The sequence below is a fragment of the Periplaneta americana genome, chromosome 7 (genome assembly GCF_040183065.1).
Source record: "Periplaneta americana isolate PAMFEO1 chromosome 7, P.americana_PAMFEO1_priV1, whole genome shotgun sequence".
Classification (NCBI taxonomy): domain Eukaryota; kingdom Metazoa; phylum Arthropoda; class Insecta; order Blattodea; family Blattidae; genus Periplaneta; species Periplaneta americana.
The window spans coordinates 162,931,783-162,950,516 of NC_091123.1; positions in this window are offsets into that span (position 1 = coordinate 162,931,783).

Genomic DNA, 18,734 nt, shown 5'->3' on the forward strand with positions numbered 1-18,734 from the left:
GGCAACGTGCAGAAAAGTTTTAGCGCCTTGTGAGTGCAGGGAAAAATAATTTCATTGCACCTGTTCAAAGATGATATAAAATCAGTAGGCATTAGGTGAAGATTTTTCTGATCAAGGAAATGTCTTCTCCACATCTTCAATTCATTGAAGAAAGACTCTGGTGATGCATCAACATCATTGGGTCACTGCCTCAACAGCAGTTTCTAAATCTTCATCTGATGCTCGCACTATGTTTTTAGGCAGCAAAGTTTGTATGGACTTTATGATTCCCTTATGATCCAAAAACCTGTCCTTGAGCTGACTAATGAAATAGTCCAAGAAGGGAAGGAGAATTGAAAGCCTAAAATATTCTTCAGAACTCTCTGTCTTGAAGTTAGAATGCTGTGTTTGTCTCCCTGCAGTTCTTGGAATTTCCAGCGTAATTCCAGTAAGATCAGCAACACTTTTTGCCTCTAGGTTCACTGGCTGAAAATTCAACGAAAATCTTCCAGTTCTCTTTCTAGATTCTCACATAGTTCAATGTATGTCTTAAGGTCCATCTGTTCTGACTGTAGTAGACTGGCTAAACCATGTGACAGGCTAAAAACATGGCTAGCTACAATCACAGACACCAAAAATGTTGGTTTCTGTATGGCTTATATTACGATGTACCGAACTACATATGATAATACTTCATTGCAGAACTTCTGCGTCATCATATAATGATGGAAGAGTGGAACAGAGAAAAGTTCTCTCCGGCACCGGGATTTGAACCCGGGTTTTCAGCTCTACGTGCTGACGCTTTATCCACTAAGCCACACCGGATTCCCATCCCGATGTCGGATCGAATCCTCTCAGTTTAATAGCACAATGTCCATACATGTGCAGAAGTGCATATCATGATAAGCGAAAAATAATCACTTTGTGATTTAAGATGGTGCTTATTCCGTCGGACCCTGGCCACTTAGTCACTCATAACGAGTTATATTATTAGTCTTCTTACGTTGGATCTCTTGTAGTAAGTGTCAGAGAACAGTGCTGCTCTCCAGTGGGCAGTTGATCAGAGTTGCGAAGCAGAGGCAAGAAAAATTCCAGATAGGCCTATAGGGATTTCTTTCAATGCAAAGATACATTTATTTAACATTTTAGCTAAGAGAATTTACGTGGAAAACCCTCTAATTCCTATGTACATTTACGAATTAAAATCAATATTATTTTTGTTTCTTGTTTCCTCAAAATTTCGGGAGGGGATATATCCCCTTAATTCCCCCCCTTGCGTCCGCCCCTGATAATGACAACGCATATTTTCTTAGTTTTGCGAAACTCTGTCTCTGTTAAATGGTCACTGCTCATTACTGTCCACTTCTTAGTTCTTTTCCTTCAATTCGAAATTAAATTCTTAATTAGCTTATAATTATATTATATTGTAACACGGCAATTACGGTGCTATCAGATCTCAGTTCCATGATCCGTTATCGTTCAACAAAGGAAAAAAATTGCTGATATGAAATCTCTTCTATGTAGCCTATAACGTAACAACAGTCAATTCACAGTTCTATAACATTTTTGTATCCAGCGCTCAATACTAGATCATATTACTTTTTTTTAATAAGTACCTTTGTTTTGAAAAGTTATTTTCTCTTCCGTGCAAATCAATCGTGGACGAAAAGAATAATAATGAGTCAAAAGTTAAAGAAATTGAAGTAATTATTTTTAATGCCTTTATCCTACATCAGTGATGTCAAAGCAAGCGCATTTTTCTGACCTTGTCGTCGTGCGCGGGCATCAAGCGCTAGGTATGCTAGGAGGAATAAGCAGCCTGTTGGATTAAGAAAACAGTGGTGCACAAACTTCAAATGGAACGTGAAATTTTATGTCGTTATTTTTATATGGCTTCTTTCTGTTTGATACTATCTATATTGTCTGTGTTATGTTATGTTTCATTTATCGACGCTCGCAACTGCAGAGGTTATATCAGCGTCGCCGGATGTGCCGGAATTTTGTCCCGCAGGAGTTCTTTTACATGCCAGTAAATCTACTGACATGAGCCTGTCGCATTTAAGCACACTTAAATGCCATCGACCTGGCCCGGGATCGAACCCGTAACCTTGTGCATAGAAGGCCAGCGCTATACCAACTTGCTAACCAGGTCGACTACTGCCTGTAAAACAAAAGTACTAACACCAATTTCTTAATATTGCAGCTGTGTTTTAAATGTTAATAACATAATAAAGATATAAGAAGGAATATTCACATAAATTCCGTAGTAGTAGCCTACAACTATACCGTACTAAGTGAATGGAAGACATCATTCATAAAGAAAGTGATATTCCAAAGAAAGAGATTGAGTATGACATCGTAAGTTGGAATTGATATTGATGGTATATTTAGCCTTATAAAAGTAATCAATGAACTAATCAAAACAATATTATAGTACAAAGCAAAGTTACCTAGGTACTGTATATGTTTTAAGTGTAACTAATATTCCATAACAAAACTCTTATCGCATTATGCTTTTAAGGTGATATTGGTGCGCAACTTCCTATCATCAGAATATTAAACTATTTTCTCGAAATCTGCTGAAGCTACAGAGCTGACATTTTTAAAACACATGGGCACGTATCTTTTGCTTATGATGTAACAGTAGTTTCTTTATTAATTCATTTCCATACAAACATTTTCCATGCGCATATTTTCAAAATTTGTAATACACTATCTTCAGTAATACGTATTTACGATATATTACATTTACGACAATATTGTTTTTCAGTACCTGTAAGGCTACTAAATAAATAGGTCTATATCAGAAAATTTCACTTTTCTATAAAAAAAAGTTTGAGAAAGTATTCCTTTTGAATAAAAAGAACATACTTGTGAAAAATGAGCATTAAAATTAAAACTTACATTCTTATGATGCAGTTATACTTCTCAGACAAATCTAAAAATTAACATGGATACAGTTTTAATAAGTTCTCTTCCCTTTATCCATTGAATCAGTGCTGGCCATTCCTGAATATAGCTCGACCAAGCGGCATATACTACCTCTCTCGTCTATCTCCTTCCTTTCCGCTGTAAAGCGCTCAGGCTCTCCTGAGCTCTAAAGCGCGCGCTTGCGCCTCTGGGCATCAATTGACATGACTGTCCTACATCAATAACAGATTACATAACAAAGACATTAACTCCAAATTACAAAATGTTGAATTTACTAATCTCTTATATTTCACTCATTGGACATCATCTAGAACAGGCCTGCACAAGGTTTGCGCTCTCCGAGCCGGCTCACAGCTCGATAGCGGAATGCAGATATTGGCTGCGCTCTGTATAAGGGTGGACTGGAAGAAGGGGTGATCTCTCATCCTGCCTAAGGTTTTTCCGTGGTTTTCCTAAGGCGCTAAGACAAATGTCGGGATGAGCCCTAAAAGAAATGGGCCACGGACCTGCACTCATATCCCCATTAATCTCCCTAATTACTTTAAATTAATTAACTAATTACATCTCTCCCCCTCTTCGTAATTGAGCCACCATATAGCCAAATGGCTTGTTTCAAAATTGAGACGATTCAACAAGGCTCATGACAACAATCACCTCCTACATAATAGCCAAATTGGCTAGTCTCTTATACATGAGACAACTCATCTCGCCTAAGGTATTCCGTGGTTTTCCTCAGGCGTAAGACAAATGTCGGGATGAGCCCTATAAGAAATGGGCCACGGACCTATATGCCCTTCCCCATATATATACCAATCTTATTATAAACGATGTATGCGCTAGTTCAGATAATATAAATAGTCTATTAAATATACGAGGTCACTCAATAAGTCGCAAATTGAAAGGACAGGGACCTCTCATATTGCAGATTAGATTTCACGGCGCTTCTTCCGACGGCCTTCACATGCTTTGTCATCGAACAACAGATGACGGCGTCTTGCCATCCTAACGGCAAACACCAGCCAACTCCTCCTCGCCCCGTTCCGTGATCACTTGATCAATCTCATCTCCCCTCGCGTATGTGGTACCTAAGAGGTTACGTCCAATTTCGGCTTCCCCTTCAAAATTTTCTAGAGCTCCTTCAGAGGAGCAGCGTAACCCGGAGTGAGACTAGTGGCCAACAGGCTTGGAGCTCACATATTTAGTTTTGTACAGCCCCCAACCCCTTGCAAGGGCGCGTTCTGCGTACCTTTTAAATTTTCCTCCCAATTCTCCTTCGATTTTTCGGATTTTCGGGGTGATCTCGTAAAAAATGTACACAAAAGTACTAGTACAAGTGTTCATGAAATGAATTCCCGTTCAGTGTTTGCAAAACTATCTTGGACTATTATTAATTAATAAAAAAAAAATTATTTTACAGAAATAATAGAAACTCCATAGCTACTTAAATATACAATATCATTTTGTTATATTTTTATTTATCAGTACATCAAAACGGGGTTTTGTTTTATTCTGTTGGCAGCTGAAAGGAACAGTACTGATTGTAATGAAACCTCAGTTACAGATGTTCGACGTCTGCCTTTATTAAAGTTGATAATAGAAAACAACTGCTCACAAATATAAATGTTGAGCCAAACATAGCAATCATTTTCACAGCCAGCCTGTGTAGTCGTGGATATTATTGCTGAGGTTTAGTCTTGTAGAACTCAACCAGACTAGCAGTATTATTCAAACGGTTTTTAGTCCTTATGCCACATTGAAGATCCATAAGTTCAAGCTGTAAATTGTATGACACTGTTTCAACTGGTGTTGAAAGAATTTATTATGACTATTACACTTTTACTACGTCATACTACTTTTGACCAATAAAACGGTACGAAAAGACGTATTTCAACCAATCATGGCTGCTTATCGCACAATTTTATCGCGTCCCTAGCATTTGTTTAATTTTATTGCGTCCCTAGCATTTGTTTAATTTTATCGCGTCCCTAGCATTTGTTTCTTTGTTTGCCAACATTTGAAACTGCGCTGGTCTGGACGTCAAATATATATATATATAAAATTACAAACCACTCCAGTCGATGCACAGCAGTTTCAAATATGACTCGCATTGGCATTCAAGAACAAGAATTAATAAAAAAATCACTGATCATACCTATGCATCTTCTGAAATCCGATTTACAAATAAATGAAGAGCACCATTTGGAAATCCTGAATAAGTTGAATACACCATGTAGGCCTAAATCAACGAGTTCCACTTCTATTATGCACACGTCCAATATAACATCAATTGAACCACCAACCATATTCAAATTTGAAAATTGTACATTCAATAATTATTCCTTTTAAAATTATTCATTCGGAAATTCTGAATAAGTTGAATACACCATGTAGGCCTAAATAAACGAGTTCCACTTCTATTACGCACACGTCCAATATAACATCAATTGAACCACCAACCACATTCAAATTTGAAAATTGTACATTCAATAATTATCCCTTTTAAAATTATTCATGTTTATTTTTTATGTCATCGTCGTTAATTAAAACTTTTCTAACACTTGTGTATATTAATTAGGTAATGTTATAGCTTCTGCTCTGAGAGGATAAAAAGAACTTCTGCTATATGATATTATGGATAGTCACGTATCAGAGATTGTTTAATATTAAGATTTATTGAATAGTAATCATTACAGTGTCTGTATAAAGACACTACTGCCATCTAGCATGCATCTAGCGTAATATTTGTGATGTTGAGATGATACAATAATACATTTGAAGACAGTTGTATTTTCCTAAGTCAATTAATATTTTATTGTATTGGAGTACTTCGTTACTTCTAATCTTTATATACTTTCTTCTAATCGTGTAATAGTCAATTAAATCCCACTCGAGTTTTGATTTTCTCTAGATAAATCAAAACGTCTAGTGAGATTACTGTTGATAACTTTAAACTTCTTTTCAATTATGACAAGATCTTGGAACCTAGAATTAAATTCACTTTGAATTTCAATTAATATTTAAACATAATCGTTTAACATGGCTTCATCATGAGCAATTCTATCTTTCGAAAGTGAGCCATATTACCTTGCCGAAACTGACTTAAGAAAAGTGTAAGTTTACGACTGAAATCCCGTAATTTATTCAATATAACAATGAGCTGTCCTCTTCCCTGAAGAGAGATATTTAAATTGTTGAAGATTAATAAATTCTAACGTACCCTAGCTCATGTAATAATACAACTTCAAACCCCTGAACCTTTTTACTGCGATCTTCACCAACAAAACCATCGTATGTGTATGTGTGGACTAGTAATGACACATTATATTATGTTTCCCTCTTTCTTTCAAACTTTTGTGGCAGATAAGTATTGAATCCAGCTGCTGTGAAAAAATAAGCATTTTCCCATGCAATATTGAAAGAATTTGCCTGATGATCACTTTTCCGTCTTTTAGATTCCTCCATTATGTAGCCGTAGATAGGCAAAGTGAAATAGTACACACTACACCAGATAGCTGCGTGGACTATCCTCTACCTATAGCAGGCTTACGTCATTCCGACGTACCTTTCCGGCGAGCTGTTAGACGGCTCTCCCGCTCCGAAGGAGCGGTCGCGCTCAATGAGCGCCGTTTGTGGAGATCTGATCTAGAATTCTTTGGTTCCAGAGGAAGTTCGTACCAAAACAGTAGATTTCAATTGAGTACAGCGAGGAGTATAGATGTCATTCTACACAGTATGTTTACAAAAACAACGCATAGTGACATTCTATGGAGCTGTGTAGAGCCGTGAATAGTTTGAAGAACATTGTTAATATATATTAATATTTTAGGTTCTGAACAAAGTTAGCTACTCTGTTATTATTGTATTATTTATGTAATTTTAATATTATGCATGATTCCAAAAAAGGTAAACTCATGTATTATTAAATAATTATACAAACAGGAGTGTGTAAAATGTTTATTTTTTGCCGAATTATTCTTCGTTGTTGACGTCTCGTGCTGCTATGCATTCGGTAGCGGGCTCAACTCACACGGCCGAAACTTTGCGATTATTTTGCAGTTACGTGTGGTTGTGCTATGAGTGGTCAGAAATTAGTATTGAATTATGTGGAAACAGATTGTGGTAACTCACACGGACCACAAACTGAAGTCATTGTCGACGTCTGTGGTCGTGAGACATCGGTATCAGCCACAGCACAACCACAGAATTGTCGCTGTCGGTGGTCGAGCGCAACTCACACCTGCGACACCGTATCCTTGGAAACGATCGACGCTTTTACACCGTATCCTTGGAAATGATCGACGCTTTTACACAGTATCTTTGGAAACGATAGACGCTTTTACACCGTATCCTTGGAAATGATCGACGCTTTTACACAGTATCTTTGGAAACAATCGACGCTTTTACACCGTATCCTTGGAAATGATCGACGCTTTTACACAGTATCTTTGGAAACGATCGACGCTTTTACACCGTATCCTTGGAAATGATCGACGCTTTTACACAGTATCCTTGGAAACGATCGACGCTTTTACACCGTATCCTTGTAAACGATCGACACTTTTACACCGTATCCTTGGAAACGATCGACGCTTTTACACAGTATCTTTGGAAACGATCGACGCTTTTACACCGTATCCTTGGAAACGATCGACACTTTTACACCGTATCCTTGGAAACGATCGAAACTTTTACACCGTATCCTTGGAAACGATCGACGCTTTTACACAGTATCTTTGGAAACAATCGACACTTTTACACCGTATCCTTGGAAACGATCGACGCTTTTACACAGTATATTTGGAAACGATCGACGCTTTTACACCGTATCCTTGAAAACGACAGACGCTTTTACACCGTATCCTTGGAAACGATTGACGCTTTTACCCAGTATCTTTGGAAACGACAGACGCTTTTACACCCTATCCTTAGAAACGATCGACACTTTTACACAGTATCCTTGGAAACGATCGACGCTTTTACACCGTATCCTTGAAAACGACAGACGCTTTTACACCGTATTCTTGGAAACGATCGACACTTTTACACAGTATCCTTGGAAACGATCGACGCTTTTACAACGTATTCTGAGAAACGACAGACGCTTTTACACCGTATCCTTGGAAACGATCGACACTTTTATACCGTATCCTTGGAAACGATCGACGCTTTTACACCGTATCCTTGGAAACGATCGACGCTTTTACACAGTATCTTTGGAAATGATCGACGCTTTTACATCGTATCCTTGAAAACGACAGACGCTTTTACACCATATCCTTGGAAACGATCGACGCTTTTACACAGTATCCTTGGAAACGATCGACGCTTTTACACCATATCCTTGGAAACCATCGACACTTTCTTGGCAAATAGCAAGCTTGCGGTGTGGTTGTCTATGGTCGATATGGACTTCAAGCGACCACAAAAAAGAAGTCCTCGTGTGGTCGGTTCTGCCGACAGCACATCCACACACAAACTGCAAAATAATCGCAAAGTTGTGGTCCGTGTGAGTTGAGCAGTCCACGTTCAACATCGGAATTACGATACTTCCTACGTCTTATCGGGGTTTTATCTATTAACCCATAAAATTGGAACCATTGGGGATAGAAATGTGATTTTTGTTTCTGTGTGTTCAGAAAACATTAAACATTCATCATATATGCATGCAGAGTCCCTACAACATACCAATTTTCCGAGCGCACTTGTTATTTGATTTTGAGATTTCTAAGCGACGAGTATGCGGCGGGTCTGCGTGCCCATATGTTGCAACGCAGCACTGCCGCTATTGGCTATCGCCGATAAACGGACACACCTGCAAACGTCAGGAGGTTTGAGCGCGACTGTAGCTGTCATTACAATAGAAATGGAAAATTTACTTGTAAACAATTATGGGTTTAATATTATGTCCCACATACGAGATACACTATTAGATTCACAAAGTAGTTGTTCACCTGATGAGATAGTAATAAATACTGTATCATATTCCAGATTTGCTCCAGTAACGTCTTGTGAAGTAGAACGAATATTTTAAGAGTACAAATATTGTTTTTTTTTCTGAACCTAAAAGGAGTATTTCTTTTCAAAAAATGAAAATTTTCATTGCTATTAATTGTTATAATGAGGCTAGAATTATAATTGTATACTTTGTATGTTATTTTTATATGTGTGGGTAAGTTATTTTAGTTCGGGATTTACGAAGTTTATAATTACAAATTATTGTTTTTTTATATTATTCGTTTATTATTTTCTTGTTCTAAGGCTGTGGACTATTGGAGCACATGTTTGATTACCACTGTTTGAAGCGGACGACGCGCGTGCATCTAGCATGCAAAGTACTTGATTGACTACTCATGCGACTCCTATTCGATCAAGTTGGCCAGAACAAAACTTGGACCACTTTAACAAATACACTAATATTTACAATTTTATTTATTTGCACTGTGTACACTAGAATACGCTATTTTTACTATTTACACTATCTTAAAGAATATAGGCATACATTGATCAAACATTATTTACACTATTATGTACAGTACTAATGCAAGGTATTTTATCTAATAATACTATAGCCTACTTATTTTGTAAATATTGTATAATAGTATAAACATGTTTGATCAATGTAAGCCTACACTCTTTATGATGGTGCAACTGTAAATACTAAAAATAGCGTTTTCTAGTGTACAAAGTGTAATGGGCTGTCAGACATTAACTGCTTTTTAAAGCATTATCAAAAAGACTGCTTTTCGTCTCTAGAATATGATCTTTCTTCAAATATTACGTTTGTAGAATGTGATTTTTATTTTTAACATAGCCTATCAATTTTTCTTCATTGTATTATTTCTTTGGTCGAAATTATCTCAACACTAAATTGCAATTGTTTACTCTTAGAATGATATGTATCTAAACATACCTACATTTTACTCGTACTATTACTATGATTGTTTATTATTATTTTATTATTATTATTATTATTATTATTATTATTATTATTATTATTATTATTATTATTATTATTATTATTATTATTATTATATTGGCTATGTATTTTTATACTCGTTGAGTGGAAGAGAAGGCCTTATGATCTTAACTCTGCCAGCAAATATAAACCAAATGAATAAATATTTTTTTCCACTATTTAATATATAAAGGAGGCTTTGTTCAGTCGCTCATAGCAACCTAAACAATGACTGTAATGCAGTGCTGATATCTTATTCACTCCTAGAAATGCATTTAAAATATAAAACAATGACTAGACTAAAAACACAGTAAAACCAAAAGCAAGAGCCCTACCATTTTTTTTTTTTCAGTTTTTCTGAAAGATACGCAAATATGATTTCTTCGTTAACGCCTTTCATGTTCCTATTCTCTTGCCACTCACAAAATAACTTACATTCTTTCTGATAAATAGATACAGATTTCTGCGCAACTAACGTGGACACAGCCGCTTTGGCGACATTAAGGACTTCATCCGGTAAGAAAACTTCTTCTGTACACATTTTGCTTCCGAAGAACAAAAATTTTTAATTTATTTATTCTCTATCCAACGCGACTGACATTATTGTCTTCATTAGTATTCCTTAAATCATAGCAAACTGTTCATAATATTTAGTTGAACTAACCATGGATAACAGATGGCTTTGAATCAAACAATAACAAATGAGCCTAATATTTAATTTCAAATAAAATTTATTTTCACATAAATATTACTTTACGTATTAGTAATGGAAAAAAATATTGTATGCAACATGAGACTTAATAGATTTTATTCACTCGTGGAAATTATCTCCTGAGGCAAACTTTCAGCTCATGAATGAAATCTTACTTAAGTCTCTTGTCACATAAATTACTAAAATTGTAGGAAAGGTAATCGTAGTATTAGTTTTATCACTAGAATGCATTTTCAACAGTTTCCAAGGTCAAGTTTTGAATCATTTATAGAACATCAATCGCAGTACAAACAATATGCAAGTGTTACGTAATAGTACTTGTGTCACGTGACAAACATAACGTCACGTCAATAGTCTAAGAATAAATAATCTTATCTCCGTACGCCCTGGCCCAGAATACGGTCCTATTCATAAATGTAGTAAACTAATGATATAGCAACAATGAAACAATTTGCATATACTTAAACCTCTTTATTTTCTGAAAAATTTACATATGAAGAGTCCACTGGAAGAATGATGGATGTCATTTGGAATACATTTTTCAGGAGAAGCAATTGAAAGTTTGAAATGCTTAGCGCTCAAAGCTTAACTATGATTTTCCGATCATTACTGGACAGTGACTATCAGTGTTAATGCCATATAACTCCCTATGTACATTCTATATGTATTAAGCTATGCATTGACAGTCTTGGTTCATTTTCGACAAGAAAGTGACATCCATCATTCTTGCAGTGGACTCTTCATATGCCCTACTGTTTATACTACCCTAATTTTTACAGATTCAGGTTTAGGATTAGACCATGAAATTCCTGTAAGGGCAAGGTCCTCTCGCCTAAGCAAGGTAGCTATTTTGGCAATTCACATATACGCAACACGTAACACATTACTTAACATTACTGTAAGCTTAATTTTTTTTTTCTAAACTAATTTATTTTTAATTTCTTCAAAGATAATAACTTAAATGGAGATTGAGTTACAGAATGTGTATTCGTAATAATGTTATTTTCAGCTTACATGAAATGTAAAGGAAGCTTTAATGGAAATAGTTTTGTTTTATAAGAATATACATTCTTTACTATTTTGTAATTACGTAAAAAGTAAAGAAACCAATAGATACTGTGAATATTAAATAAGTTTCATGGTATTAAATTTAGAGTTAAAGAAGTTATAGCGTAATAAACAATATTGAAAACCAAACAATTTACGTAATTAAATACTTTTTTATGTAGAGTAATTTGATCGAAACGAATCTAATGAGACGTTTTTATTTACATTCTCCTCACGCAAATCTTGGGGAGTAAAGTTTCACACGACCCCACTGCACAGCAATGACATCAAGGAGCACTGCTACTGTTTACAGTAGTGGTCGTCAGTACTCGCTGGAATGGGTAAAGGGTAAGCGGAGCCGTCCCGTGTGCTCCGTCGTGCAGCAGGAAGAAGTAGAGAGCATATAGTCGGAAGCACCGATTTTGGCAGATGACCTCGATGACATTTCCAGTAGGCGAGCCAATATTGTTTGTGTAAGCTGCGAGAATGAGATGCGATAACATTCTGAGTCGTTCATATTTTCATAACAGCAGCTCATACCAATTATCCTTATTATGAAACACACCACGGTGCAGTCCTACTCAAAGAATACTGTGACAGCGACGTGAGATTCGAACTCACGACCAGCGTCCCGCATGAAAGCAGATCGCACAGGCTACACGGAACATTGAGTGACGTCGCGCGGTGGAGAGAAGAGAGAGGGTGTATTACGTCACGCGACGAGTTTGCGCGCGCATCTGGTGCTGGTAGAGAGGAGAGGGCTCTGGATTTCTCTGGAATCCATCTCTAGAGACGGGTGGAACCTACGAGGCTACGTCGCTGTAGTTATAAATTACGGTCGCGAAGGAACGACAGCAGTTTTAGAGTTTCCAGTTTTCAGTTGATTAGTCAGCCAGTCAGTGAGAAAGCCAGAGCAAGCAAGCCAGTCTTGTGTACCGGAGTTCGACTCGAGTGTGCGTCCGCATCTGCGTCAGCATCCGAAGGCCTGAGTTCGAGTGCAGTGGACCGCAGTTGGAGGGACCCGAGTTCGAGTACAGTGAACTGTCTCTGAAGGTCTGTGGTTCGAGATACTGTGAACTCGAGTGACTGAGATAGAAGAACTGTGAACTGAGAACTGGTAGTTCTGATTTGTAAATAGTGCTTTGTAAATACTAGTTAAGATTAACAGTTCATTGTTGTGCGTAATAGTCCAAGTAAATTGTCATTGTCGTCGGTGGAATGCTATAACGAATACTTTGTTGAGTGAGGATCCAATTGTTGACGAGAGCGTTTAAGGTGAATTGTAGAAAGGAATTACTGTTGTGACGAATAAATTACATTGTTGTAACTAATAAAATTCACAATACCTTTAATAAATGTAAATGACTTCCGTTCGCAATGATTTTACAATACGTCTCCTACATTTTCTAAATTAAATTAATTCTTAATTACAAGAAAAAAGCATTGCATTGCGCATATATATATATATATATATATATATATATATATATATATATATAATCCTACCCTTACCAGATCAATATACAAGATCTGTCCAGGAATAATCTAGGGATCATCTACTGGTGGTGCGACAATTCAAGTTAATAAAATTACGATTCTTCTTAAGAATCAGAATATAATTTGGTTAATTGGGTAAAATTGCATGCTGCGGAAGTTAGATTTATATAAGAGTATAATAAATAGGATTGTAATGGATATTACAAGGGCAATAATTTCTTCACACGCACATTGTGAATAGAACAGAGAAGAAAGCATTTTAAAATATTCGAAATCCTACAAAATATCGGATAAACCAATTTTCCCTGCACAAATTGCACCAATTGAAAAATATAATTACCATTCACAATAAATACTGTATTTTATGGATTCTAAAAAATTGTTTATTAATCTAGAGGTATTGGCTGATGACTGTATTAAATTCCAGCACAACATTCATTCAGAATATGTAGAAATTACACTTTGGATTTTACTAAATGTATAGGCCTACTATCAAAAGGTGTTACATACCCCCTTAAATACTGTACATGTGTTACCTGTGCGATATCCGATGTTTAATTTTTTAAAATATAATTCATAGTACTGAAACTGCCATATTGAATTCGCACAAATTGTATTATTCGTAATTTTCGTCTCGAAACCCCCTAAGATATCTAATTTAATTTTTCACCCATTTTTGTCCCACTCCACCACGTTAGGGACAAAGTCGGACTAAATAATACCTTATTCGTATTCTGTGATCGCAAAGATCCCCAGATATCGACATTCATCGAGATCGGATGACATGAGATTTCTCACTCCCTTCTGCCTTTTCATCAGTACCTTAGGATATGGTATTTAAAAAATCTAAGAATGTTTAACCAATATTGTATAGAATAACCTTCATTTTAAATGCTACGTCTCTAGTTAAATATAATTTAGTGAATTTTTAAAATCGTCGACTTCTTTCTCTCTCCTCTCTACTCGGAAGTAAAAAAAAAAGTTATTTCAAGGGAGTAGCCTACATGAAATTTAATTTTTTACTTTCTTTATACATTTTAGAAACAATTCTGAGAGATGAGATGAATAGTCTAACCCAATTTTATGAGTGAATCTTTGTTTTAAATTTAAAGGCTGCACGTCTGCTGGTTAAAAAAAATAAATCGGTATAATTATTTTGATCATTACTGCCTCCCATTTTCCATCCCTTAATGTTCGTATTTCGTAAAACTCAGTCTTATCTATTGACTAAGGATTAACATATTTCCATATATATAAATACAACAGATTATATTTCCATTTCGTACAATATTCTGGTCACGAGACATAATCATATACTTTGTCTTTTCGGGATTTACTACCAAACCTATCGCTTTATTTGCTTCAAGTAAAATTTCCGTGTTTTCCCTAATCGTTTGTAGAGTTTTTCCTAACATATTCACGTCATCCGCATAGACAAAAAGCTGATGTAACCCGTTCAATTCCAAACCCTCTCTGTTATCCTGAACTTTCCTAATGGCATATTCTAGAGCGAAGTTAAAAAGTAAAGGTGATAGTGTATCTCCTTGCTTTAGCCCGCAGTGAATTGGAAAAGCATCAGATAGAAACTGGCCTATACGGACTCTGCTGTAAGTTTCACTGAGACACATTTTAATTAATCGAACTAGTTTCTTGGGAATACTAAAGACACATATAGACTACTGTAATATTTGTTTAGTTTATGGAGGTGACTGTGCACAGTTCAATAGAATACTCGGGCGTGCATGTTTACTCTTATGTCCTACCGGGTAGCCGGGCTACCCATTCCACTGCGACAGAGATAACAGCCGATCTTGCAGCGGTGAGGACTCGCTCTCCAGTTCACATTAAGAAAATCCATCTGCCAAAATCCCTGACGCGACCTATACCCGCTAGCAGCTACGAGTGCACCATAGTGCAGTGTGTTCTCCGAGGGTAAGAGACACTAGCCCCAGGGTGTTGTGTGCTGATGACCGCATTGCAACACGATACATTTCGCATTCTCAAAACTATTGGACGTATCAAAAACTTATTTGACAAGACTTGTTCGGATATATTATCTCTGTGAATTACTGTAATAGGTTCCCTTCCACCACATACACACACACACACACACACACACACGAGGCGCATCCAGAAAGTATGTTTCCCTATTTTTTTTAAATAACACGCACTTTCAGGAAAACATTTATTGGCAACAGGTACAGCAATGTTTCAGCTATTTTTCAACATAGCCACCATCAGAATTGAGACACTTGTCGTCTCGTGGGATCAACTTTTGTATCCCTCTGTCGTAGAACTCTGCCGCCTGTGAATGGAACCAGCGTGTGACAGACGTCTTCAGCTCTTCGTCGTTGCCAAAACGCTCACCGGAGGACAGGAATTTCTTGAGGTGCAAGAAAACGTGAAAATCGCTGGGAGCAAGATCAGGACTGTAGGGTGGATAATCAAACAACTCCCAGCCAAATTCCGTCAAAACAGCTGCTGTGCGCCGAGCCGTATGTGGACGACCATTGTCATGGAGGAGCACAACTCCTGCAGTAAGCATTCCACGCCTCTTGTTTTGAATGGCACTTCGCAATGTTCGCAGTGTTTCACAGTAACGGTCAGCGTTCACTGTTTCACCTCTTGGAAGGAAGTCAATGAGCAGAATGCCCTTCCTGTCCCAGAACACCGTGCACATCACTTTCCGTACCGACAGCGTCTGTTTGAATTTCGTCCTGACCGGAGATCCACTATGCCGCCAATCCATTGACTGCAGCTTGGTTTCCGGGGTGAAGTGCGAAATCCAAGTCTCATCGCCCGTGACGATCCTATCGAGGAACTCGTCGCCGTCATCGTGATATCGTTGCAGAAATGTCAGTGCTGCTCCTAAATGTTGTATTTTGTGTTCGGGTGTCAGGTTTTTCGGCACCCACCTGGCACACACTTTTTTTAATAGCTGGTGCTTAGTGACAATCTCATGCAACAAGGATCGCGATTTCTGCGGAAAATGGCTGCTCAGCTCCGTAATCGTGAAGCGACGCTTCTCCATGATGCGCTGCCGCACCAGCTCAATACGATCATCATTGATGAGGGACGGTCGCCCACTGCGCTCTTCATCATGGACACTTTGACGACCTTCGGAAAACTGCCTACAACAGCGACGCACCATCTGCTTACTCATTATGTTTGGCCCATAGACCTGACAGAGCTGCCGATGAATTTCAATTGGCGCAATGCTTTGTGCATTAAAGAACTTTATCACCGACCGAATCTCGCAATCGGCGGGAGAAGGAATAAGAGCTCCATTTCGGACCACTGCTGCCACGCTACTGGCACCAGGCGAGACCTGTCCGGCTGGCATATGATTGATACGTCATAGATCTGTTACGCATGCGCAATTGACACGGCCAATTACGTTTACTTTCAAAGGGAAAAAATCGGGAAACTTACTTTCTGGATGTCTGGTTAATGTAGTAATGTAGATTAAACACGCATTACGATAATTAGTTTATACAAATACTGTAAGGATAACTAGTATAACTAGTAAGCCTACGTAGGTTGTCTGGTTAATGTAGTAATGTAGATTAAACACGCATTACGATAACTACTTAACATAATACAAAAAGTGTAAGGATAACTAGTATAACTAGTAAGCCTACGTAGGTTGTCTGGTTAATGTAGTAATGTAGATTAAACACGCATTGCGATAACTACTTAACATAATACAAAAAGTGTAAGGATAACTAGTATAACTAGTGGGCCTACGTAGGTTGTCTGGTTAATGTAGTAATGTAGATTAAACACGCATTGCGATAACTACTTAACATAATATAAAAAGTGTAAGGATAACTAGTATAACTATTAGGCCTACGTAGGTTGTCTGGTTAATGTAGTAATGTAAATTAAACACGCATTACGATAACTACTTAACATAATACAAAAAGTGTAAGGATAACTAGTATAGCTAATAGGCCTACGTAGGTTGTCTGGTTAATGTAGTAATGTAGATTAAACACGCATTACGATAATTAGTTTATACAAATAGTGTAAGGATAACTAGTATAACCAATAGGCCTACGTAAGTTGTCTGGTTAATGTAGTAATGTAGATTAAACACGCATTACGATAACTACTTAATATAATACAAAAAGTGTAAGGATAACTAGTATAACTAGTAAGCCTACGTAGGTTGTCTGGTTAATGTAGTAATATAGATTAAACACGCATTACGATAACTACTTAACATAATACAAAAAGTGTAAGGATAACTAGTATAACTAGTAAGCCTACGTAGGTTGTCTGGTTAATGTAGTAATGTAGATTAAACACGCATTGCGATAACTACTTAACATAATACAAAAAGTGTAAGGATAACTAGTATAACTATTAGGCCTACGTAGGTTGTCTGGTTAATGTAGTAATGTAAATTAAACACGCATTACGATAACTACTTAACATAATACAAAAAGTGTAAGGATAACTAGTATAACTAGTAGGCCTACGTAGGTTGTCTGGTTAATGTAGTAATGTAGATTAAACACGCATTACGATAACTACTTAACATAATACAGAAAGTGTAAGGATAACTAGTATAACTAGTAGGCCTACGTAGGTTGTCTGGTTAATGTAGTAATGTAGATTCGCAGATTTTCAGAGCGAATAGCTCATGTTGTATCTAACAAAAAACTATATCATATTGGTGGAAAGTTAATAATTTCTTTTTAGAAAAAAATGTTTTTTTTTCTCAAATGTTTAACAACCTCTTATTCCGTAACTATTTCGAGTAGTATCGTGATTTTTGTCCATATCGATAGAAAATCTAATAAAGAATAATATTCCTGTGACGTATTTTAATAGCGTAGGCGGTTTTCGTGTAAATTTAATTTTATAAGCCTCTAATTTGAAGCCACTGCACGTAGCGAACAAATGGCAACATCGAGGCGGAGAGTAGCTTACCTACCGAGACACACCGAGTTCGTTGAGCTCTTATAGCTGTATCCTGAGTATAGTTTGTTAGCGGCGATGTTGTCGGACTGTTGAAACTTCAAACATAATTTTCTAATCAACCGTGCATTTAATCACAAAACGTAAGATAGAGTTTCTATTCATTTAAGTGTACCCTAGCTTTCCTTTCAATCTGCAAGGTTATTTCACTTCCACCCTGTATAAACGATCAAATTTAATTATTAAAATAGGTAAAAAAGGTAAAGGTATCCCCGTAACATGCCATGAAGGCACTTGGGGGGCATGGAGGTAGAGCCCCATGCTTTCCGTGACCTCGGCACTAGAATGAGATGGTGTGGTCGGCACCACGCTCTGACCGCCTTTTACCCCCGGGAAAGACCCGGTACTCAATTTTATAGGAGGCTGAGTGAACCTCGGGGCCGTTCTGAAAGTTTGGCAACGAGATTAAAATAGGTTCTAGTAAAATTATGGAATGAAGATATTCGCCAGAATTGAGGCCTACACTTACCGGTACAGTCAAATTTTCAAGCAATTAGTAACAGCAAAGAGTAACAGTGAAACTATGCAGAAAGAGTTAAGTTCGACAGTTAATCCGAAATAGTTATCACTGCGAGCACCAACACACTGGAAAAAGAGGTCAAGAAGAAGTAGTGAAGTTTAAATTCG